The sequence below is a fragment of the Vulpes vulpes genome, chromosome 6 (assembly GCF_048418805.1).
Source record: "Vulpes vulpes isolate BD-2025 chromosome 6, VulVul3, whole genome shotgun sequence".
Taxonomy (NCBI): Eukaryota; Metazoa; Chordata; class Mammalia; order Carnivora; family Canidae; genus Vulpes; species Vulpes vulpes.
The window spans coordinates 78,706,889-78,732,817 of NC_132785.1; the positions used below are offsets into that span (position 1 = coordinate 78,706,889).

The 25,929-nt window shown below is 36.6% G+C and overlaps 2 long non-coding RNA genes across 2 annotated transcripts in view; both read left to right on the top strand.

Moving 5' to 3' along the window:
• LOC140599360 (uncharacterized) overlaps positions 1-25,929 on the top strand; it is a 166,920-nt gene that overhangs the window by 9,902 nt on the left and 131,089 nt on the right. The gene's annotated exons all lie outside the window — the stretch shown is intronic.
• On the top strand, positions 554-24,029 carry LOC140599361 (uncharacterized). The gene is made up of 2 exons (XR_012002145.1): positions 554-747; positions 22,168-24,029. It is a non-coding gene; the product is annotated as an uncharacterized lncRNA (long non-coding RNA).

A 25,929-nucleotide genomic window follows, 5' to 3' on the forward strand; every position in this document is an offset into this window, starting at 1 on the left:
TCACTCCCATTCCAATTGCCTAGTTTGTCATCTTAATATGTATGTATGATAGAACATGCCAGTTGGCAGGCTTTCCTTTATGTGGGTGGGTAGAAAGCTGTCAGGCTGCTGGTCTTCCAAATGGCGCAAAGAGGAACGCCTGTCTCTGAGTCACCAAAACCATAGTATAAAGTTAATTTTTATGATGATGTTTCTTCTTCCCTCCTTTTTTTTTTTTTTCCTTTTAAGCTCTGATTAATAAGGTTGGTAGTTGCTGGAACAAATTAACCTGAACATTTAGATGTTTTAATAAAAATTTTTCACTTATTTAATGGTCCAGTGAGGGCTTTCCTTTTAGCAGGCAGCTTTCCTTCTGCTTGTTGAGAATTCCTCCCTCTGTCTTGTGGTTCTGCCATCCTTAAAATGCCTTGTGATTCTGTCTCCTCCCAGTGGAAGGGGAAAGGAGAATGGAGAAGGCACTTCTTCATTGCCTTGGCAGGGAAATAAAATTATTTCTCCTTACATTCATTGGTTAAAATTAGTCACATGGTCCTGCCTACATGCACGAGAGTCTGAGAAATGCTGTTTTTGGCTAAGCAGTTATTTCTTAGGGACAACTTTATACTGTAGAAGAAGGTGTATAAATTTTGGTCCACAGATGGCCATCTTTGCTGCAAAGAATAATTAAATATACTCTTATTGTTTTTGTCTGGTGGTAAATATTAGGCTCCTTCCTGGATGCTTCATGGATGGAGATGCAAGAGGAAGGTAGGTGGTATTTTGATTGGTACAGTTTTTCTATATTGAGATCTTCAATTAATCTCTGTTCTTAGCCACTCTTCTCATCCCTTTCCTAATATTCCTTAGAGACAGTTCTTCAGGTGTCTCCGAGCTTAGAGTCTCTCTGGGATTCCAGTGAGGTCTGCTATCACCTCAGTTACAACTTCCTCCTAGTATATTATGTTTTGTTTAAGTTGTCAATATATTCCTGTATACCTTTTGTCTTTTAGAAACTTGTTGAAATCTCTTTTTTTTTTTTTTTTTAAATTTTATTTATTTATGATAGTCACAGAGAGAGAGAGAGAGAGAGAGGCAGAGACACAGGCGGAGGGAGAAGCAGGCTCCATGCACCGGGAGCCCGATGTGGGATTCGATCCCGGGTCTCCAGGATCGCGCCCTGGGCCAAAGGCAGGCGCCAAACTGCTGCGCCACCCAGGGATCCCTTGTTGAAATCTCTTGCTGCCCCATGACCAACTCTTTCCAAGCTGAATTCTCTTTACTTGTTATACACACTTACGTATCTATACATTTTATTTTAATCTTCAGGAGTCAGGTGAAGTAAAGATGAGTATCTTCAATTAGTACTTCTAATAGAATTTTAATTATTTTTTTAATACCTGATGCTTAAGAAAGATACATTTTCTATCCACCATGGGCTGAGTACTTCTCTAGGTTCTATAGGTTATGTAAAAAAGTAAAATGTATGATCCCTGCAAGTGAAGAATTTCCACCTTGCTCTACTCCAACTTTGATACCACTGTTGGCTTACCTTTCTAGGACACTAATTCTGTTGTGGTACTTTTTGAGAAACTTTGATGCATTTTCCTTGCTTGTTTTTCTGTATGTAGACTCTGCCTGTCTTTCAGTTCCCTGCCTATCAATACTTGTCCCTCTAGTGAGAGCTATTCAGTTCATTTTGTAATCAACATGCTATGTTGATTCTCACCTCTGTACCTTTACATGTAGTCTCCAGTCTCTGGAGTTACCATCTTTTTCGTATCTGAATCCTGTTTAAATACAGATGCTGGGGCACCTGGGTGGCTCAGTGGTTGAGCCTCTGCCTCTCTCTCCATGTCTCCCATGAATACATAAATAAAAAATCTTAAAAAAAAATACAGATGCTGACTTCAGATTTCACTTTTTTTTAAAAGAGATTATCTTCACTACTCCAGACTTCAGTGATCCTTTTCTTCTGAACAACAACAAAGCTTATTTAAGCTTATTTATCTGTATTATTTATCATTGATTCACACTTGTTAGTGTTCTTTCCCACAAAATAGAGGAAAACTTATGGTTTTAGAGAAAAAGCCTAGGATATGTACCTGATTACCCTAAGTATATAACATACCCTATAGTATATAATAAAGATTTATTGACTGAATCCCTGAGTTGTTTAAGTCAGTGCTTCTCAAAGTGCAGACTGCAGATTGTTGCTGGTGCACTAATTGTTATCACTGTGCTGGAATAGAAGTATAGAAATTGAGAATCAGCTTTAGGAACTTCAATGGAAATTTGACAGTGGAGCCTGGGTCACTCAGTCAGTTAAGTGTCTGACTGTGATTTCGACTGAGGTCATGATCTCAACGTTGTAGGATTGAGCTCTGCATTTGGTTCTATACTCAGCATGGAGTCTGCTTTAGATTCTCTCTCTCTGTCCCCCCTTCTCCCTCTGCCCATCCCCCACTTGTGCACATGCACACACTCTCAATAAATAAAATCTTTAAAAAAAATTTGACAGCAATTTTATGTTTGTTGAGTTATAATAAAATTTAACTTCTCTTTTGCATGTTTAAAAAATTTCTGGATATTTCAACTTCATATTATGGAAGTATCAGTCCAAAATGGGTTAGAAAATTTTTAAAAATGGCATCTGACCACAGATAGTTCAGGAAGTGTACTAATTTAGACCACAAAGGATGAGAATTTAGCAATGAAGAGATCAGTATACTTTGGGCTGGTAGAAGATTTCATGAAGAAGATGAGATCTCTACTTGAAGGGTTAATATTTGGATGGTTGTAAACCACTGTGTCCTTTCCAAGAGGGATAATAAGGATTTGGACTACAAATGGAGAAGCGAAGAGTAAGCAAATTAAGAAAGAATAATTCATAAAAAATATTTTGAATTGAAAAAACCTATTTTTGGGGTGCCTGGTTAGCACATTTGGTGGAGCATGTGACTTTTGATCTTGAGGTCTTGAGTTTGAGCCCCACAGTATACCTAGAGCATACTTAACAAATAAAAATAAAGTAAAAATACTAAAAACAAACCAACCTGTTTTCATTTTGTTGTCTAGTTTCCTTTGTCAGTTTCATTTTGGATCAAAGCTTTTTCTCCTCATTGCTGAATTACAGAATCCAGAGAGTCAGAATTAAAAGAATATTGATATGACAGTTGCTCCTGGAGCATTAACATTTAGCTTATAGCACAAAATATGAGCTGAAACAGTTACTTTTTTAACTGTAGAAAAATATATGTAACATGAAATTTACCGTTTTAAGTGTGCAGTTTAGTGGAATTGAGTATATTCATATTGTACGGCTGTTACCACTTTCCACCTCCAGAACTTTTCATTTTTTCAAACTGAAACTCTATACCCATTAAACAATGGCTTCCCCTTTCCCTTTTCTCCCCTGAACTAATTATTTAAAATTTACCTATTTCTACATTTTGTTACTTGTCCTGTTTGCTATCTGTATAAATGAATATATTTTGAATACCTCTTATATGTGTGGAGCTAGGGCAGAGCAATTTGCCATGATATTAAGTGGTTTCCTAGGTGACGGCTTGTATCTTGTATCTTTTGTATCTTTTGTACTTGTACAAATGTACAGCTGTTGTTTCAGAGGTTACCAGAAAAAAGTCTCATTGCACTAGTCTGACAATTCTAAGATTGAACTAAAATATTGCCTTGATTTCATCTGAGATTTTGAGTACCTAATGAACATAGTTGCAAAGTTATTAAATATGAAAATGGATGGTAACTTGCTATTTTTTAAAAGAAATTTTTATAGCTTTGGCTACTATATATATAGTGAGGTGTCCTGGTTTTATTTCTTCCTCTCAAGTTTTTCTGTTATGTTTATTTGTACCTCTTCCTCCCCATCTATAAGTTTGCCTGTTTCCCATGGCTTTTGCCTTTCGTCTTTTGCTTAGAAATCTTACCTTTTTCAGTTCAGTCATCTCTCAGTGGGAAAATAACTTTTAAGTCTATATTTCTTAACCTGAGTCACAGCTCTGAATCTAAAACCGTGTCCTAAAATTTTCTCTTGTACGGTCTGCTGTTACCTCAAACAAAACGTGTCTAATGTTGGACTTACCATTTTTTTCTATCCACTTTAAACTCCTTCCTTCCTTCCTTTCTCCCTTCCTCCCTTTCTTCCTTTCTTTTTCTTTCTTTCTGTCTTTCTTAATGGCACCACCATTCTTTTTATCATCTAAGCTTGACACTTAGTGATCATGTCTTTCCCTGTTCAGCTACTCACCAAATTCAACTATTTCTGTCCATTATTATAATCATTATCACATCTGACCTTTCCATTGTTATTGCACTCTATCTAGTATAGTGTCTGATCACCTGATCCCTGTGTTGGTGCAGTAGTCTCCTAGCAATAGAATTTTCTCTCAGTTTTTATACTACTTTCACATGAAAGTTATGAATAGCTATTTTGGATTATAGTTAATTGTGTCTCATTCTCATTGTTGCCCTTTTCATCTCTGTATCCCCCAGAAACTTTGCATCATAAATGGTAATCAACTATAATTTCTTCTCCTTCTAATGTACTTTATACAGTAATTGTCATGTTCTTTCATTCATTTAACAAATATCTATTGAATGCTTACTTTGTGTCAAGGACTCTTTTTAGGTGCTAAGTATGTAGTAATCAGCAAACAAAACAAACAGAAATGTGTGACTCCTGGTCTAGTAAGGATAGAGAAGAATGACAAGCATAATACATAGTATATCAAATGGTGATAGCTGCAGAGGAAGAAAAAATATATATAAATGATGGGGTATGAAGGGAGTATCAAGGGTGAAATGTTGACATTTTGGTCAAGTGGCCAGGAAGGCCCTTCTGTAAAGGTGGCATTTGAATAAAGACTTGAATTGAGTGGGGAAGGAATATCTGGGGGAGGAGTGTTCTCCAGGCAAAGGGAACAAACAGCAGGGGTCCCAAGGGGCAGGTGTGCCTGGCTTCTCTGGATACTGAGGAGGAGAGAGTGAGCTAGAAGATGAGTAGTAGAAATCAAAGGTTTGTGTGATGGGAGAGATACCGAGTGGGAAGATATAGATTGTAAGTCACAATTAGGAGTCTGGTTTTACTCTGAATGAAATGGCTAGCCTTTAAACATACACATGAGATGATCTGACTTACATGTTAACAGAATCATTGTTGTACCCATATTTTTTTTTTTTTTTTTTTGTACCCATATTGAAGAGAGAAGGGATGTAGGGAGAGGAGTTTTGACAACAATCTGGTCAGAGAGAATAGTAGCACAGACCTCAATGATAGCAGTGGGAGTAGTGAGAGGTATTCTAGTTTGGAAATATTTGAAGTAGAGCCAACAGAATATTCTGATGGATTGGATGTGAGGTGTGAAAGGGAAAGAAGAGTCAAGGATTATTTGAAGGTCTTTGACCTAAGCAGCTAAAGGATGGAATTATCATTAAGGAGATGTAGGTGGCTCTGAAAGGAGCAAGTTTGGCAGGGGATTTTCAGGAGTTAAGCTTGGCCCATGATAAGTTTGTGATGCCTGCTTGACATCCATGCTGAGCAAGACTGTCTAGGTCCATGTGGGTATACTAGACTGAAGTTCAGGAAGGAGGTCTGGAAATGATCAGCATAGAGATAGTATTTAGATTATGAGACCATTTGAGTCATCTAGAGAGTAAGTGTAGAAAGAAAGATTTAACTTTTTGAAATACCTTATTCCATATATCTGCTTGTTACATACTCCCAAAGGCTGCAGATTCTCCATGGCCTTTTTTTTTTTTTTAAGATTTTATTTATTCACGAGACACACACACACACACACACACACACACACACACACACAGAGAGAGAGAGAGAGAGAGAGAGAGAGAGAGAGGCAGAGACACAGGCAGAGGGAGAAGCAGGCTCCATGCAGGGAGCCTGACGCAGGGATTCTAGGTCTCCAGGATCACGCCATGGGCCGAAGGTGGTGCTAAACCGCTGAGCCACCTGGGCTGCCCCTCCATGGCCTTCAGTAGTGTAGTTTCATATAAATCTTTTCTTTCAGTTAAACCAAAGTACTTATGTTGCCAAAGCTCTCCTTTTGCATTGTCGCTTTCCTATTTTTTCTCACTGTATTCTTTTTACTTTGACTTCTCTTTACTTAATTTCATTTTCCAAAATTCTGTATCTTTTATTCAATCCCCTTTATCTTGTTCGTTTGCACAGTTTCTCATGTTTTTGTATGTGTCCGTTTTTCCTACTGAACTTTTGAGATATATGGCAGGAACCATGATTTTTCATGTTTCCTACGGAGATCAGAACTCTAGTTCTACTCCTCAGGGGCAGTCTGTGGAGAAACAGTTTTTCCAAACATTAGAAACCTGGAGGAAGCAAGAAATGTTTGGGGACATCTGGATATTGATTCTATTTTCTTAGATGAAGTTGCAGACTTATCGGCACTGGGTTTGCCTCAAGAACCAGAAGGAACCCAGATGTTTGTAATTTCTTTTCATTAAAGGCTATGGGTTGTTAGGGGTTGTTCTTCCCAAAGTGGTGGTGTAAGCCTGAGCATAAAAGAGAAATGGGACCATAACAATTCAGCTTGTCAAATATTGCTAGACCTCACCTTGTCCTCTTGCTGGTAGTGCAGGACGCTAGAGGTCAGTGGAAGCAGTGTTGAGACATTCTATATCTATTCCTGCTCTGAGTGATAGTCTCACTGCTAATAAGATTTTGGATCCTTGGCTAAGTATATCAGGAACTACATGTAAATGTGTGTATGTTTGTTCATGTGTTTGTGTTCTTTCCTCTGATTCATAGCTGATACCAAACCTTTATTTAGGGCTTACTTACATGGGCTAGTCACAGTTCTAATGTTCTACAAGTATTAAGTCTTTTAATAATAATATCCGAATGAATTAGCCATTTTCAGATAAGGAAATTGGGAAGATAGAGTAACCTTTTTCAGTAATGCTATTAATACTAAGTAGAGTGGTTGGGTTTGATCCCGGGAAGTTTTGATACAGACCTTATAGTTTTTTTTTTTTTAAAGATTTTATATATATAAAACATGCATACACACACATATATAATATATATGTGAGAGAGAGAGAGAGAGAGAAGGAGAGAGGGAGACAGAGGGAGAGAGCATGATCAGGGGCAGAGGGAGAAGGAGAAGCAGACTCCCTGCTGAGCAAGAAGCCCTATGCAGGTCGATCCCAGACCCTGGGGTCAAGACCTGAGCCAAAGGCAGACACTAAACTGACTGAACCACCCAGGTATCCCTAGAGCTTATACTTTTAAATGTTCTACTGTATACTAGCCTCTCTGAGTGCTGCCAGCAAATTTTAATTATTTTTGCCCTCTAATGGATGTCTCTATAATTTAAAATAGTATACTTATATCACTATTTCTTGATTCATCATCTAAGGCAGTAACTTAGATGCTATTTACTGGTTTTAACTTTGAAGATGAGGATTTAATTCATTTACGCTATTCTTGTGCTACTTCAAATTTTATATAGTTATATATTATCAATGTTATTTCCTCTATCTTTGCAATTCTCGTATACCTAAACTTCTATTTTATGTTCCATTAGCTTTTAGCATTATCTCTTATTTCTTGTTTTATGAAGTGAGGATGTTATTCATATCCTTTACTTCAACTCTTTTACCTCCTTTTGGCCTTTTAACTTCTATCAGATATCTATTGACTTTAAAATTATCAGTCGATAATATTTATATTCTATTTAAAGAAGGCAGTATAGTTGTGGTTCAGAATGTAAATATTGGAGCCAGGCTGCCTGGTTTCAAAAGCCAGGTTCTATGACATTATAGCTGTATGAACTGGCAAGTTATTTAATCTTTCTGTGCCTTATTTTCCCCAACTGTAAAATGGGGAGTAACTTATTTCACAAGATTATTATTTTTTTTTAAATTTTTTAAAATTTTTTATTTATTTATGATAGTCACAGAGAGAGAGAGAAAGAGAGAGGCAGAGACACAGGCAGAGGGAGAAGCAGGCTCCATGCACCGGGAGCCCTATGTGGGATTCGATCCCTGGTCTCTGGGATCACGCCCTGGGCCAAAGGCAGGCGCCAAACCGTTGCGCCACCCAGGGAGGGATCCCTTATTTCACAAGATTATTATGATGCTTAAATAATTTAATATATGTAAAGCATTTACATATACATAATAAATACCATGTAAATAATTGCTATTAGTGTTAAAAACTTTCTGTAATTGTAGTTAACTCTTCCATGCTTTCAATTTATACTAAAAGGTAAAATCAGTAAACAGCATTTAACTATTTAACTTATTATGATTATACAATACAGAATAAAATAGTATATATTATGATTCCATTTCTTTTGTCTATGTCCAGAGTCCTCACCCTATGGATAATGCTTCTGGGATCAAAGTAAAATTGATTATTTTTCTTCTACTACATAAATTTCTCAAAATTATGTAGCATTTTAATTTTCTTTGTAATTGTACCTTGACTTTCTTATGTATTGTTTTTCCTTCTAGAGTTAGGACTTACTTGTTTTTCCTTCTAATTGACAAAAGAGTAAGATATATTCATTCTGAAAATTACCTGCTTTCTCTGTCATACTGGGTTATAAAATCTTTCTTCTTGGTGACAGTACATTTATTTATTTATTTATTTATTTATTTATTTATTTTAAGATTTTATTTATTTATTCATAGAGACGAGAGAGAGAGAGAGAGAGAGAGAGAGAGAGGCAGAGACACAGGCAGAGGGAGAAGCAGGCACCATGTAGAAAGCCTGATGTGGGACTCGATCCAGGGTCTCCAGGATCACGACCTGGGCTGCAGGCGGCAGTAAACCGCTGTGCCACTGGGGCTGCCCGGTGACAGTCCTTTTAGATCCTTTTGTCTTTCTGATCCACTTGGGATCTGTTACTCTTTAAGTTGGCTGCATAGTTGTCATTCAGGATCTTCCCTTTGCTATGTTTCTGGGGTAGATCTTCTGTTTCTTAGATCCAGTGTTTTCTTTGTTTCTCACTTCATTTTACTGAATAACATTTTCAGTATCTTCAGAACATTGCCTACTAACAAATCTTATGGTTCTTACGTGTCTGAAAATGTTTTTGTTTGATCCTTATATTTGAATGACCTATGGTATAGAGTTTTAAATTCAAAGCATCTTCCTTCAGAATTTTGAAGACATGCTACATTGCCTTCTAGAATTTTGTGCTATTCCTGAGAAGCCTGATGCCTGCTTATTTCTTGCCTTTCTGGAAGATTTTAGGATATTTAACTTATATAGCTCATGCTCAGAAATCTAAAGAATATATCTAGATATTGATCTTATTTTTTTCATATATCTGTTAGCCATTTGTATATCTTCTTTGGAGAAATGTCTGTTCATGTCTTCTGTCCATTTCTTGACTGGATTTTTGTTTTTTGGGTGTTGAGTTTGATAAGTTCTTTGTAGATTTTGGATATTAGCCCTTTATCTGATATGTCATTTGTGAATATTTTCTCCCATTCTGTAGTTTGCCTTTTAATTTTGGTGATTGTTTCCTTTGCTGTGCAAAAACCTTTAATCTTGAAGTCCTGGTAGTTCATTTTTGCTTTTGTTTCCCTTGCCTCTGGAGATGTGTCTAGTAAAAAGTTACTGCAGCCGAGGTCTGTGTTCTCCTCTAGGGTTTTGAGGAGTTCCTGTCTCACATGGATTGTTTTTTCTATATTTTCTTGCTTTTCTCTCTCTGGAACTTCTCTTAGGCTTACTCTCCATTTCTTCTATCATTTGTTCTCCTATATTTTTCTTTTTCTTTTTGCTGTGTGTTCTAAGAAATGTCCTTGTCTTTATTTTTCTTTCTTTTGAAAAATATTTTTAGCAGTCATATTTATTTTCAAGGAATTCTGTTCCTTTAGTGCTCTTTGTTTCTATAGCATCCTGTTCATGTTTTATAATATTAAAGGTACTAGTTAGAATTTAATTTTTTACATTTTCTTTTTCCTGAATATTCTTTGAGACTAATAATCTTTGGGAATGATCTCTGAAATTAGTTTATTTTTTTTCTTTCTCTTCCCTGCTCCCAGTTTCCTCATATGCTTGGAAATTCTTCAAACTTGTTTTTATTTAAGAATAAAGCATACATTGATGATTACTGGAAGCTGACATGAGTTTTCTCTGTTATTGAATAGATAGATATATTTCTGATAGGTTTCTTTTCTGAATGGAAGCCTGACTGAGAGCTCTGTCTACGTGGGTGAGTTGTATCAACCGGAAAGCTTTCGTTTAGGATGTATAGGCAGAGGCCTGGCTACTATCTGGTGTTCTGTCTTTGTCATTTGATTTTATTCTGGTTGTTACCACTCACTTAATCAAAAAATCTAGCTAGCTGCCTAGTATAAATCTCTAAAAAGCTTAGGTAGATTTATTGGTTGTCTTTTGTTGTATAGGAAACTTCCTAAGGTTAAGCTAAGCTTAATGGCTTAAAACAGCAACCATTTATTTAGCTCACCATCTTCTGGATCAGCACATTAGGCTGGGATCAACTGGATGGTTATGATCTCAGCTTGGCTCCCTTATGCATTTGTGTTCATCTGTTTAACTATAGATGGCTGTGTTTATGAGGATGATGAGCTCTTGGCTGAGGCATTGGGGGCAATTAGGCCTTGTATCTCTCTCATCCTGCAGCAGGCTAACCTAGCTAGGCTTATTAAATGACAGTTTCAGGGATCTAAGCAAGGTAGCAGAATTGCAAAGACTTCTGAAGTACATACTTAAAACTGGCTTAGAATTTACAGTGTCCCTTTTGTTGGGCTGTTGGCAAAACAAGTGAATAAGGGAATACACTATATTTTTTAATGGGAATAGCAATGAAGTCATATTGCAAAGGATATTAATTCAAAGAGAGATAGACAATTATGTTCAGCCATCCTTTCTAGGGAATTGATATACTATATATTTAAATATCTTTTTACTTTTAAGAATAAAATTTTATTTATTATTTCTTGAAAATTTTATTTATTTATTTGAGAGGGGGAAGAGAGAGCCAAGAGCGAGTGTGAGCAAGCATGAGCAGGGGGAGGGACAAGCGGACTCCCCACTAACCAGGGAGCCTAACCCGGGACTCAATCCCAAGACTTGGAGATCATGATCTGAGCTGAAGTGCTTAATGGACTGAGCCGCCCAGGTGCCCCCAAAATAAAGTTTTATAGTTTCCTTTATGTGTGTGTGTGTGTATAAAGTGTATACAGTTGACCCTTGAACAATGTGGGGATTAGAGGTGCTGACCCTGAACAGCCGAAAATTCCTGTATAACTTTTGACTCCCAAACTTGACTAATAGCCTACTGTTGACTGGAATTGTTACTGGTTTAAGGCTTAATTAACATATTATTTTGTATATATGTATTATATATTGTATTCTTATAATACAGGAAGCTAGAGAAAAGAAAATGTTATTAAGAAAATAATAAGAGAAAATACATTTACATTATTGTACTGTAAAAAAAAAAAAATCTGATGGAGGTGGACTCGTACAGTTCAAACCGTGTTGCTTAAAGGGTCAACTGTCTCTCTGTCTTGGAGAGCTTCCTAACCCTCATTCCTTGTATGCTGTGCCAAGCCAGGTCCTGTCGGTTTTGCTTTGTAATTACTGTCCACTCCATCCTTTTTTCTCCTGCTGCTACCACTCTAGATAATAATAATCTGGATATAGATTATTATCCAAGATTCTACTCATGTACCATTGCAATTATATTTTATCCAATTTTTACAATAGCATCATTCATTTACCCCTTCTAGCCCCCCCCTTTACCCCCACATCAGAAATTCATTCTCCACCACTACAGCTAGGGTGTCTTCCTTTTATAATACAAATCTGGTCCCATCTTCTGCTTAAAAAGTATCAATATCATTCTGTGACCCTTAAGGTGAAGATCATAATTCTTACTGTAGTCTACAAGAAAATGCTATTATTGTTGAGATCTGAAAAACGTATAAATGTATGGGATAACCAGGCACATTCTAATATGGCAAGGTTTTGAATTTTACACATGTAAGGACCTACAGTCAAGAGGATATTATTATTATTATTTTTTAAGATTTTATTCATTTATTTGAGAGAGAGAGTGAGTGAGCCTAAGCAGGAGGAATGGCAGAGGGAGAGGGAGAAGCAGACTCCCTGCTGAGCAGGGAGATGTGTATAGGACTTGATCTCAGGACCTGGGATCATGCCTTGAGCTGAAGGCAGACACTTAACCAACTGAGCCACCCAGGTGCCCCTTAAAGTCTATTCTTGTAGCAATTGTCAAATATATATAATACAGTATTATTACCTATAGTCACCATACTGTACATTAGATCATCAGAACTTACTCATTTTATAACAGGTTTGTACTTCTAACCAACATCTTCCCATTTCCTCCACCTTGCAGCCCCTTGCAGCAGCACTTCAACCACCATTCTACTCTGTCTTTTTAGCTTGTTTTTTTTTCAGGTACTGTATATAGTGAGATTACACAGTATTTGTCTTTCTCTGTCTGACTTCTGTCATTTAGCATAATGCCCATGTTGTAGTAAAGGGCAGGATTTCCTTCTCATGGCTGAACAATATTCTGTTGTATATATGTGTATGCATGTGTGTATGTATGTGTGTGTATACACACATACATACACACACACATATATATAGTAGTTCTATTTTTAGTTTTTGAGGAACCTACACACTATTTTCCATAATGACTATACCAATTTACATTCCCACCAATAGTGTACAAGGATTCCTATTCTCTGTATCCTTGCCAACACTTATTACATCTTTTTTTTAAAGGGTTATGTGCTTTTTTCTTCTTTAAAATGTTTTTTTTTTATTGAAGTGTAGATGACATACAATATGCAATACTGATTCAACACTTATATATGTTAGTCAATGCTCACAATAAGTATAGTCACCATACAATGTTATTAAAATAGTATTGACTGTATATGTTATACTTTTCATTTCTGTGACTTCTATAACTGGAAGTTTATATATCTCCTTCACCTGTTTGCCAATTGCCTACAGTCCTCCAGTTGAATAACCACCAGTTTGTTCTTAGTATTTATGAGTCTGTTTCTGTTTTGTTTGTACCCCATTTTTTTAAAGATCCCACACATAACTGAAATCATACGGCATTTGTCTTTCCTGTCTGACTTATTTCACTTAGTTTAATACCCTCCAGGTCCATCCATGTTGTCACAAATGGCAAGATTTCGTTCTTTTTTTTATGCTGAGTTGTATTTAATTGCATATGTATGTTTACCACATCTTCTTTATCCATTCATCTTTTTATATACACTTAGGCTGCTTCCATATTTTTCCTGTTGTAAACAATGCTTCAGTAAACATAGATGTGTATATATCTTTTTGAAATTAGTGTCTTTGTTTTCTTCAGAAAAACAGGAGTGGAGTTGCTAGGTTGTATGATTTTTCTATTTTTAATTTTTTGAGGAACCTCCATACCAATTTCCAGAGTGGCCACACCAATTTACGTTATCAAAAACAGTGCACAAGGGTTCTCTTTTCTCCACGTCTTTGCCAAAATTGTTCTTTTTGTTACTAGCCATTCTCACAGGTATGAGGTGATATCTCATTGCGGTTTTGATTTGCATTTCCCTGATGCTTAATGATGTTGAACATCTCTTCATATACCTGTTGACCATTGTTATGTCGTCTTTGGAAAAATTTCTGTTAAGGTCTTCTGCCCTTTTTTTTAACTTTTTTTTTTTTCTATTGAGTTGTATGAGTTCCTTGTGTGTAATTTGGATAGTAACCCATTACCAATATGTGGTTTGCAGATATTTTCTTGAATTCTGTCAGTTGCCTTTTTATTTTGTTGATTGTTTCTTTGGCTGTGCAGAAATTTTTAGGTTGATGTTGTCCCATTTATTTTTTGCTTTTGTTGCTTGTGCTTCTGGTGTCATATAAAATCATTTCCAAGACCAGTATCAAGGAGCTTTTCCCTATGTTTTCTTCTAGGAGTTGTGCAGTTTCCTTTTTCTTGTTTCTTTATTGTTAGACCACTTGCCTTCAAAATGAGTATTGTGGTTGTGTGAGGTGTCTTAGGAAGATTTTGCAGAAAATTTGTTTTTGAGAATCTTTAAGCTGTGTGATGGAGAGTGTGCTTTGTAGAATGTGTCTAATGCTATAGGTTGCAGTGTTCTTTTTTCTCCCAACTTCCTCCTACCCAGATCACTAGCCAAACACAACTGCTTTTATTTTTCTACTTGTTTATCCTTTTGTCGTTAGCCAACATATATTTGTTCACTCCTGACAGTAGATTGCACAATATTCTAATCATCTAGTCCATATAGTAACTGTTGTAGCTAGAAGACCTTCAGGAGGCTTTTAGCTAAACAAAGGAAAAATATCTTGGTCTGTTTTCTTTTGGATAGAATGGGGAACTTTTTGTTTTTTATTTATTTTGGAGTGGGATGTGAGTCCTTTTAGATCTATTAGGATTTTTCCAGGAACAATTTTGGGGTAAAGAAACTACTGCATACATCAAAAAAATATAAGGATTTGTGCTGCCCAACAGTATGCAAGATTTTATCTAAAGATTTCAACTTTAAAAGGCTGTCAAATAGAACTACTACATAAATAATTAAAAGAAAATTTAATGTAAATTTCAGAGTAGGCTAATGTAGCAAGTTGGTAAGTGGGACTTTTACTGTTTCCTGATTTGGAGCTGAGATCCTAGAGCTAAGATAAGAATATATTAGTGTCAGGTTATAGTCCCTGCCAAGGAAGCAGTTCTAGGCAGTTCCTGGTATATGATGGCTCTGTGCAGTTCCATATAACTCTGCCAACTCATTTATAGCTGATTGGTGATTATTGGACCCTGTGTTCCTTATTCTAGCTGCATCTAGGTCAAGAGCCTACAGATGCTGCCATGAAGGCACTGCCCTCATGGGGACCCTGACCAGTTGTTGGTCAATGAGATTCATTCTTTCTTTGATTTTTTAATCAAACTTTTATTTAAATTCTAGTTAGTTAACATACAGTGTAATACTGGTTTCAGGAGTAGAATACAGTGATTCATCACTTACATGTAACACCCACTACTCAACACAGTAAGTGCCCTCCTTAATACCCATCATCCATTTAGCACATTCTCCCACCCACCTCTCCTCCAGCAACCCTCAGTTTGTTCTCTGCAGTTAAGAGTCTCTTATGGTTTGCTTCCCTCTCTTTTTTTATTCCCTTCCCTTAGGTTCATCTGTTTTGCTCCCTAGGTTCCACATAGGAGTGAAATCATATGGTATTTGTCTTTCTCTGACCTATTTTGCTTAGCATAATACACTCTACATCCATCTACATCGTTGCAGATGACAAGATTTCATTCTTGTTAATGGCTGAGTAATATTCCATTGTATATGTTTACACACACACACACACACACACACACACACACACATACACGCACACACCCCACCCCATCTCTTCTTTATCATTTGATCAGTCGATGGACATTTGGGGTCTTTCCATAATTTGGTTATTTTTTTTTTTTAATTCTTAAATTTTTTTTTTTTATCTATGATAGTCACAGAGAGAGAGAGAGAGAGAGAGGCAGAGACATAGGCAGAGGGAGAAGCAGGCTCCATGCACCGGTAGCCCGACGTGGGATTCGATCCTGGGTCTCCACGATCGCGCCTGGGCCAAAGGCAGGTGCCAAACCGCTGCGCCACCCAGGGATCCCTCCATAATTTGGTTATTGTTGATAATGCTGCTGTAAACATCGGGATGCATGTGCCTCTTCCAATACATATTTTTGTATCCTTTGGGTAAATACCTAGTAGTGCAATTGCTGAGTCATAAGGTAGTTCTATATTTAACTTTTAGAAGAACCTCCAAACTTCTCTAGAGTGACTGCACCAGTTTGCATTACTACCAATAGTGTAAGGCGGTTCCCCTTTCTCTACAGCCTTGACAACATCTGTTGTTTCCTGTGTTGTTAATTTTAGCCATTCCGACAGGTGTGAGGTGGTATCTCATTGTGGTTTTGATTTGTATTTCCCTGATGATGAGTGATGTGAAGCATTTTTTTTTTTTATGTGTCTGTTAGCCATCTGGCTGTCTTTGGAGAAATGTCTATTCAAATCTTCTGCCTATTTTTTAACTGGATTATTTGGGTTTTGAGTATTGAGTTTGATAAGTTCTTTATAGATTTTAGATATTAACACTTTATCAGATATATCATTTGCAAATATTTTCTCCCATTCCATAGGGTGCCTTTTAGTTCTAGTAAGAAGTTGCTTTGACTGAGTCAAAGAGGTTGCTGCGTTCTCCTCTAGTATTTTGATGGTTTCCTGTCTCACATGTAAGTCTTTCATCCATTTTGAATTTATTTTTGTGTATGCTATAAGAAAATAGTCCAGGTGCATTCTTTTGCATGTTGCTGTCTACTTTTCCCAACACCACTTGTTGAAGAGAATGTCTTTTTTTCCATTGGATATTCTTTCCTGCTTTGTCAAAGATTAGTTGATCATATAGTTGTGGGCCCATTTCTAGGTTTTCTATTCTGTTCCGTTGAACTGTGTTTGTGCCAGTACCGTACTATCTAGATTACAGCTTTGTACTGTAGCTTGAAGTCTAGAATTGTGATGCCTCTAGTTTTGTTTTTCTTTTTCAAGATTGGTTTGGCTATTCAGGGACTTTTGTGATTCCATACAAATTTTAGAATTGTTTGTTGTAGCTCTGTGAAAAATGTTGGTATTTTGATAGGGATTGCTTTAAAAGTTTAATTGCTTTGGGTAGTTTAGATATTTTAACGATGTTTGTTCTTCATATCCAAGAGCATGGAATTTTTTCCCATTTCTTTGTGTCCTCTTCAGTTTCGTTTCGTTTTCTTTTCTTTTCTTTCTTTTCTTTTCTTTTCTTTTCTTTTCTTTTCTTTTCTTTTCTTTTCTTTCTTTCTTTCTCCTTCTTTTTTTTTTTTTTAAGATTTTATGTATTCATTCATGAGAGACACAGAGAGAGAGGCAGAGACACTGGCAGAGGGAGAAGCAGGCTCCATGCAGGGAGCCCGATGTGGGACTCGATCCCAGGACTCCAGGATCACACCCTGAGTGGAAGGCAGATGCTCAACCAGTGAGCCACTCAGGAGTCCCTTCAATTTCTTTTATGTGTTCTATAGTTTCAGAGTACAGATTTTTTACCTCTTTATTTAGGTTTATTTCTGGGTATCTTATTGTTTTCGATGCAGTTGTAAATGGGATCAATTCCTTGATTTCTCTTTCTGCTGCTTCATTATTGGTGTATAGAAATGCAATCACTTTCTGCACATTGATTTTATATCCTTCGACTGCTAATTCATGTATCAGTTCTAGCAACTTTTTTGTGGAGTCTTCTAGATTTTCTGCATAGAGTATCGTGTCATCTGTGAATAGTGAAAGTTTGACTTCTTCCTTGCTGAATTGGATGCCTTTTTAAAATTTCTTTTTATTGTCTGATTGCTGAGATTAGGACTCCCAGTTCCAGTACTGTGTTAAATAACAATGGTGAGAGTGGACATCCCTGTCTCGTTCCTGAGCATAGAGGAAAAAGCTCACAGTTTACCCCCATTGAGGGTGTATTAGCTGTGGTTCTTTCGTATACAGCCTTTATAATGTTGAGCTATGTTTCCTCTATCCCTACTTTGTTGAGGGCTTTTTTTTCTTTTTTTTTTTTTTAAAGCATAAGTACAACAATACAGGCTGTTGGTTACAGGAGCAGAAATCAGAAAAACAGAGTCATTTCTGTGTTGAAATATAGAGATCTTCCAACTTTTGTTAGAGCTACCTGAATCTAGATCTTAAAAAATATTTTTGATGTGATTAGATTCTATATAAGTTTTATATAAGCTTGTTTTTAAGTATAAGTGAGGTTTAGGTTACAGAGAATAGTGCTCTAGTTTGTCAGTTTAACATGAGACAATTTTTCCTGCTTCTGTTCTCTATGCATATCTACTTGAAATCCTTATGTGAGTGGCTATAGTTGTTGCACCAGTTATTTTATTTGAAGTTCCCACTGTAATTCTTGTCCACTTGAGCTATAAGAACTGACAGCATCTTCTGTTGCTGTCATGACTCCTTTAGGCACAGGGACTGCGGCTCACTAAGATAGTGTTTATTTTATAGAGTAATAATCTTTTGTTAAATGTTGTTCTCACTTCTATTCCAAAAAGTGCCACTGCCAAATAAAAATTTCACTTTTAAGGAGAAAACATGTACCAGACAGTCAGGATTTAGTATAGGGTTCGTGCTTTTGGCTTCTGGTAATAAATTACTTCTTTGAAGTAAGCTATTAATATGTGGTTATATAGAAATATAATGGGGTTAATAAATTACTTCTTTGAAGTAAACTATTAATGTGTGGTTATATAGAAATATAATGGGGTTAAAGAGAGATTCATGTGTGCACACAGAGATACAGAAAGAGATGGAGGAAAGGAGAGAGAAATACCACACCCTCTTTTCCAGGTTTATGCTTTCCATCAGAACCTTGAGAAAATAATCCAGCTTGTATAAATAACTGCAGCCCTTACTGAATTTCTGTTGATTTTTTTGGAGAGAAGTTGTATTGAGATTGTCATAGTCACTACGACCTCTGCTTTTTAAGTAGATATTGGAAAAGGTTAGGTGTTTGAGTTAGAGATACAGAATGCACAGGGTACCCTAGCCTGACCTTCTAGCTGTTCAGTTGAGGACATTTCCTACTTCTCTTCCTGGTAGTTTGTTTTTTTTTTTTTTTTTTTTTTTATCACTAAAGTGGTATCTTTGACAGCCTCTCTCTATGACAGCACTTCTTGGCATTCTTTCTTATAACTTAGGGGCCTTTCTTTAGCAATTTTATTTCTTCACAATTTCCAATAGTTCCCGGTAGCAGCTCCCCATGGTGTAGCTTCTTTAGAGCTGATTTGATCCCAGGCCTCTTGTTTACTCCTATAGAAACATTGTTCCTAGCCTTCCTTTTTAGTCTCAACCTCATACTAGTTCTTTCCTTTCTGTTCTTCCTCAATGGACTTATCTATATATCAATACATTTGCAGTTTTTTGCATATGATCCCGTTCATATTCCTGCCCTTTATGTCAGCACCCAACTCTGGATCAGAGGGTTTTTTTTTCTGTGATTTCTCAGATGGAATTAACCACTAACTCCTTTGTGCCCATCATATATATATATATATATATATATATATATATATATATATATACATTGGTTATAAGCATCTGTAATTCTTTGTTGTTTTTTATATCTCCTTTGAGTGGAGCAAAAAGCCCTGCCGAAATTGTAGATTCTTGAATAAATAATAATCTTTTAAACCACTAAATTTTGGAGTCGTTATTATGCAGTTATAGAAACTGAAAGAGATTTTGGTATTTGGAAGTGTGGTGACATGTAACAGAAACCTAAAAATGTAACAGTAGTTGAGGCCAATGTAGGAATAGACAATGGGCAGAAGCGGGAGGGCTTTGAAAAGATTGGTGGAAACCCAGTAGCCTTTGAGGAGGAAGTCAGTGAAGGTTTAAAGGAAAGTGAAAAAAAAAAATCATTTGGAGTTAGTGAAAAGATCCTTGATATGTAATAGAAGAAAGTTTTGCAACATTGTCACCTATGATAATGTAGAAAGTAGGAAATGGTTTGCTTGATGACAGTGGATTGTATGATAAAGGTATTCCAGGGATATTTTCTGGTTGTTTCTTGCTGCTTGTAATAAAATATGATAGGAGAGAGTGCTATGGTATGAATCATTGTGTCCTCCAAAATTCTTAGGTTAAATCTTTTTTTTTTTTTTTCTTAGGTTAAATCTTAATGCCCATATGATGATATTAGCATCTGGGGCCTTTGGGGAGATACCTGGGTCATGAGGCTGGAGCCCTCATAAATGGGAGTAGTGCTTTTGTAAAAGAACCCCACAGAGCTGACTAGCCCCTTCCACCATGAGAGAATACAGTGACAGGTTGGCGGTTTGCAATTTAGAAGAGGGTCTTCACTAGAACCCAACCATGTTGGCACCCTGATCTTGGGCTTCTAGCCTCCAGAACTGTGAGAAATAAATTTTTGTTTATGAGCCACTCTGGCATTTTGTTAAAGTAATCTGATCAGAATAAGATAAACTAAGAAAAGAATTGTTAAATATAAAGGAACCAGAACTTACTGAGTTCAAAAATAAAACTGTCTTTTCTAGTTTCTCCAGATGGCAGACAATTCTCAAATTAAGAAAAGTCTAATGGAAAAAAAAAAAAAAAACCCACCAACTTAAAAATAAAATAAAAACTTGAAAAAAAAAAAAGAAAAAAGAGAAAAAGTCAAGTGGAAAGAGATCAAATCTAGAATATTTTCAGAAAAAGATCCAACTACACTATTGTCATTTAACAGTGAAGCCAAGGGAATGATTATAAAACTCTTTTTTGAGGCCTCAGGAAATTTAATGTCATACCTCTCAAAGATAGTAGTTTCTTTTTTTTTTTAAATTTTTATTTATTTATGATAGTCACACAGAGAGAGAGAGGCAGAGACACAGGCAGAGGGAGAAGCAGGCTCCATGCACCAGGAGCCCGACGTGGGATTCGATCCCGGTTCTCCAGGATCGAGCCCTGGGCCAAAGGCAGGCGCCAAACCGCGGTGCCACCCAGGGATCCCAGATAGTAGTTTCTTTAAGGAGCTGAGGACCTGCAGTGCTTCATAGATCTTCTTTATTAAACACAAAAGATTCTCTAAGAATTTTAAGAGCACTGTCTCTCAGAACCTTATGGAAAGCTCAAGGAGTTATTTTGAAGTTTATGGGTGTTAATGTAGTGGATTATGAATTGGTTCACATGAAGTCCATACACTTTTAAAAAAAAATACTTGTTTTTAAGAGCATTTTTAGGTTCAGAACAAAACTGAGCAGAAAGCACAGGGTTCCCCATATCCTCCGTCCCTCTCATACACCGGAGTGGTGCATTTGTTAAAATCAGTGAGCCTGCACTGACACATCATTATAGCTCCTGGCCCATAGTTTACATTAGGATTCACTCTTGGTGTGTGTACAGTGGGTTTGGGCAAGTGTATAATGACATATATCTATCATTATAATATCATACAGAATATTCTTACTGCCCTAAAAATCTTCTATGCTTGCTTATTCATCTAATCCTCCCCCCCAACCCCTGACAAACTAATCTTTACTGTTTTCATAGTTTTGCCTTTTTCAGAGTGTCATACGGTTGGAGTCGTATAGTATGTAGCCTTGTCAGATTGGCTTCTTTTGCTTAGTAATATGCATTTAAACTTTTTCCATCTTTTCATGGTTTGATGGCTCATTTCTTTTAAATACTGAGTAGTATTCTGTTGTCTGTATGGTTTATCCATTCACCTCCAGAAGGACATTGTGGCCGTTTCTAAGGTTTGGCAGTTGGGCGTAAAGCTGCTATAAACCGTGTGCAGGTTTTCGTGCAGACATAAATTTTCAACTCTTTTGGGTTAATACCAAGGAGTGTGATGTCTGTATGGTATTATAAGAGTATGTTTAGTTTTGCAAAAAACTGCCAAATTGTCTTCCAAAGTTTCTGTATCATTTTCCATTTCTACCACCAATTAATGAGATTTCCTGTTACTCCATATCCTCACCAACATTAAGTGTTGTCAGTTTTCTGGATTTTGGCCGTTCTGGTAGGTGTGTAGTAGTATCTTATTTTAATTTGTATTTTCCTAATATGATGTTGAACATCTTTTTATATGCTTATTTGCCATCTGTGTATCTTCTTTGGTAGGCTTATTCAGATCTTTTGCCTAGTTTTTAATCTGGTGGTTCTTTTTCTTACTTTTGAGTTTTAAGAATTCTTTGCATATTTTAGGTAATAGTACTTTATCAATATGTCTTTTGCAATATTTTCTCTGAGTCTGTGGCTTGTTTTCTAATTCTTGTGATCCACATAGTTGTTGAAAGGAGTATATCAATTTAGACTGAAAGGCACAGAGACAGTACAAAATGAAAAGAGGCCTTTGGATCTCAAACTTCTACAGTTAAGAAGAATGCCAAGAACAGGCTATTTACCATGGAACTTACAGCCCAGAGTAGGAAGACATGAGCCACATGGATCATTCCCTAGTTGAAGAATTGGCAGCATATGCCCAGTTGGGTTTTAAACTTTTAATGGACCTGTGTCTGCTTCTTCATTTTGTATTCATGTTTGTGGAGATAGATAACTTATCTTTTTTGTTTACAGCTCTTCAGATCAAGAGGAACTATACTCAAGGGGCTATATCTAAGGAACTGTACCCAAGAAGTTCATCCATACCTGGACCTCAAGCCTGAGCCTAGTAGCTGCGGGTATTGGGGGAGGGAATGAGTATATTTTTTGCATGTTGGAAGGATGTGAACTGCTGTGGCCAGAAGGTGGATTGAAGCATATGGTATTTTGAAGACTGATTTCAACAATATTTGTGATTACACATGTTCTTCTAGAACCATGCCACTTAGAAGCTGAGTGTATTTCTCGTCTTCTTGAACTTGCGCTGGCCTTTGAACTGAGGAGCTGATATGACTTAGAAGGAAGTTAGGTCAGAAAAGGTGGTACTGTTTTTTGCCTGGCTCTCTCAGGTTGCTTACCTTTGGAACCTAGCCACTATAGTATGAGGAAGCCTAGGCTACATACAGAAGCTATGTGAAGCCAGCCAGGGTTTCATCTGACAGCGTCAGCCATCAGACACATTAGTGAATGAGGCTTTATTTAATTTCAGTCCCCAGCCTTTGAGCCATCCTGGTTGATGCTAAGTGGAGCAGAGACAAGCTGTTTAAATTGCAGATTCATGAGCAAAGTAAACGGTGTCTTGGTCAGTATTAGGGTTATTTATTTATTTTTTATGTAGCCATAGTAACTGAAATACTTAGAAAGGTATATAGTTTTAGAGTTTGTTTCTTAATTAAGTTTTGGTAATAAAGTTTTGCTGGTTTTATGAAATGAATTGGAAAACATTTCATCTTTTATTTGGTATGGAATAATTTAAATAACATTGTGGTTATTACTTAACTGTTAGAATTCAGATTTAAAAAAAATATTTTATTTATTTATTCATGAGAGACACTCAGAGAGAAGCAGAGACATTGGCAGAAGGAGAAGCAGGCTCCTTGTGGGGAGCCCGATGTGGGACTTGATCCCAGGACCTTGGATCAAGACCTGAGCCAAAGGCGGATGCTCAACCACTGAGCCACCCAGGTGCCCCTAGAATTCAGGTTTAAAGGTTTTTTTGGATGTGTTATTGAAAATAATAGCTGCCTGAGTGGCTCAGTCACTTGAGCATTGGGCTTTGATTTGTGCTTGGGTCATGATCTTAGGGGTCATGGGATTGAGCTCTTGAATCAAGCTCTGCGCTCAGCAGAGTCTGCTTGTCCCTTTCCCTCTGTTCTTCCCACAGTTCATGCACACTCTCCACCTCTGTCTCTCAAATAATAAGATCTAAATAAATAAGTAAATAAGTGAGTAAGTAAATAAATAAATGATAGTCACCTTTCTAGTCTTTCTTTGGTAATTTTGGGTTTACTACTTGGTTTAATTTGGGTTATTTATATTTTCTAGGAAATAATACATTTATTCTTTCCCAGTCTTGCTAATATTTGTTTTGTTTTATATTCTTAAGCATTTAAAAAAACACATTTTTGGAATTACCAACTTTCTGTATCACTAATTATATCTGTTATTTTTATTCATTCATTCTTTTTATTTTCTTTTGGTTACTTTTATGCTTTTTTTTTTAACCTTAAGGTAAATATAACATTCATGTGATTGTCATTTTCTTCATAATGAAAGGATTTAGGGGCATAAATTTTTACTTAAGTATGGCTTTTGCTGTGTTCTGTGCATTTTTGTGTATTTATCTTTCCATTAATTTCTAGGGAGCCTGTGATTTTTCCTCTTTGATCAGTTAATTTTCAGATTTTAAGATGTTTCAAACCATTTAAAAATTATTTCTAGTGTCATTGAATCATGATCAGTGACTGTGGCCTGTAATACACTTAGTGTTGAATATTTGTTATAGTTTGCTTTATGGAAATATCTATATGAACAAATTAAAATATAAGTTCTCTCATTGAGTGAAATAAAATTCCATATTGTCTTAGTTTAGATATAAGAAAGAGGCATCCTACCCTTTGAAACCATTCTGTCCCCTGAATTCTTGCACTTTGGGCCTGTGATAGCAGTGGCAACTTTGATGATCTCTGATTTACCTTGGCAGTGGGTGGTGGTAGTGGTGGTAGTGTTGTTATTATTCTTTCCTTATCTTGAAGAACAGCACCTGGCTTCTGTTGAGATGGATATTTTAGGTCTGTGGTTTAGGTATTAATCTCCTTATTAAATGGTCACTTTGCTACACCATTAGTGCCCTCTTCCAAAAACACTTTATTTTTTTAGTGTGGATAGGCTGACAACATTTCCAATCTTTAAGTTCTAGTTCCTTCTTTCTTTCTTCCTTTCTTCCTTTCTTTTCTTTCTTTTCTTTCTTTCAACAATTTTACCATAAATGTTCAGGAGGGACCAGGTCATTCCTTCAATACTTTGCTTAGAGATCTCCTCAGCTAAATAGCTGATGTATTGCTTGCAAGTTCTACCTTCCACAAAACACTACAACATGAACACAGTTCTGCCAAGTTCTTTGTCACTTTAAATTAAGGATCATCTTTTCTTCAGTTTCCAATAATGTGTTCCTTATTTCCATCTGAAACCTAATCATAGTGTGCTTGTGGTCTGTATTGCTACCAGCATTCCGTTCAGGATTATTTAAATATTTTATAAGAAGATTGAAGTTTTTTTTCCACCTCTCCTCTTTTCTTTCTGGGACCTCACCAGAATGGCCCTTTCATTTTGAGCATGCACCTCTAAACTTTTTCAGCCACTATTTGTTATCCAGTACCAAAGCCACTTCTACATTTTTTAGATATTTGTTATAGGAGCACTCCACTCTCAGTTCCAAAATCTGTAGTAGTCCAGGTTCTCCAGAGAAATAGAACCTGTGGAGGCTGAGAATTCCCAGGATTTGCTATTTGAGCCTGGAGGCCCAGGAAAGTCAGTGGAGTAATCCATTCCAAATTCTAAGGCCTGAGAACCAGAGGAGCCAGTGGTATAAATCCCATCCAAGGTCAGGAGAAGATGAAGTGAGAGATCTCAGCTCAAATGATGAAGTGGGAAGAAAGGAACAAATTCCTCCTTCCTCTATCTTTTAATTCTGTTTAGGCTCTCAACAGATTAGATGCCCTTCCACACTGAGAAAGGCAGTCTACTGAGGCCAACAATCCAAATGCTATTCTCTGGAAACAGCTCTAACAGATAAACTCAGATATAATATGGGCACCTCAAGGCCACTGAAGTTTATATATAAAACTAACCATCAGTAATTCATCAGTAGATGAATTTAAGGAAGAGGTACTCTAGAGATCTGCCTGAATAGTGGATTGGAAAAATCAAGAGTAAGATATCTAAAAACTAAGAACAAATACGTAAAAAAAAAAGAATTAGGACAAAGACATTCACTTAAAACTCAATTTTCATATACTGTTTCTATGGAAATTCTGAAAGTTGTGCATTATCAAAATAATGTTATGAACCAAGGGAAAAGAAAACCAAATTTAAGAAATAGGATCTAACACAAAAGAGAAGCAAAGGAATTTACAAAGTGTTGGTGAAAAGAGATACCAAATGACAGTTGTGTAGCAGGCCTGAAAATAAACCAATTTAGATTGAAACAGGTCAGAAGACTTAAGGAGAGACTTCTTTAAGAAGATGAAATTAGGGGATCCCTGGGTGGCTCAGCGGTTTGGCGCCTGCCTTTGGCCCTGGGCGCGATCCTGGAGTCCCGGGATCGAGTCCCGCGTCGGGCTCCTGGCATGGAGCCTGCTTCTCCATCCTCCTGTGTCTCTGCCTCTCTCCTTCTCTCTCTACATCTATCATGAATAAATAAATAAATAAATCTTAAAAAAAAAAAAAAGAAGATGA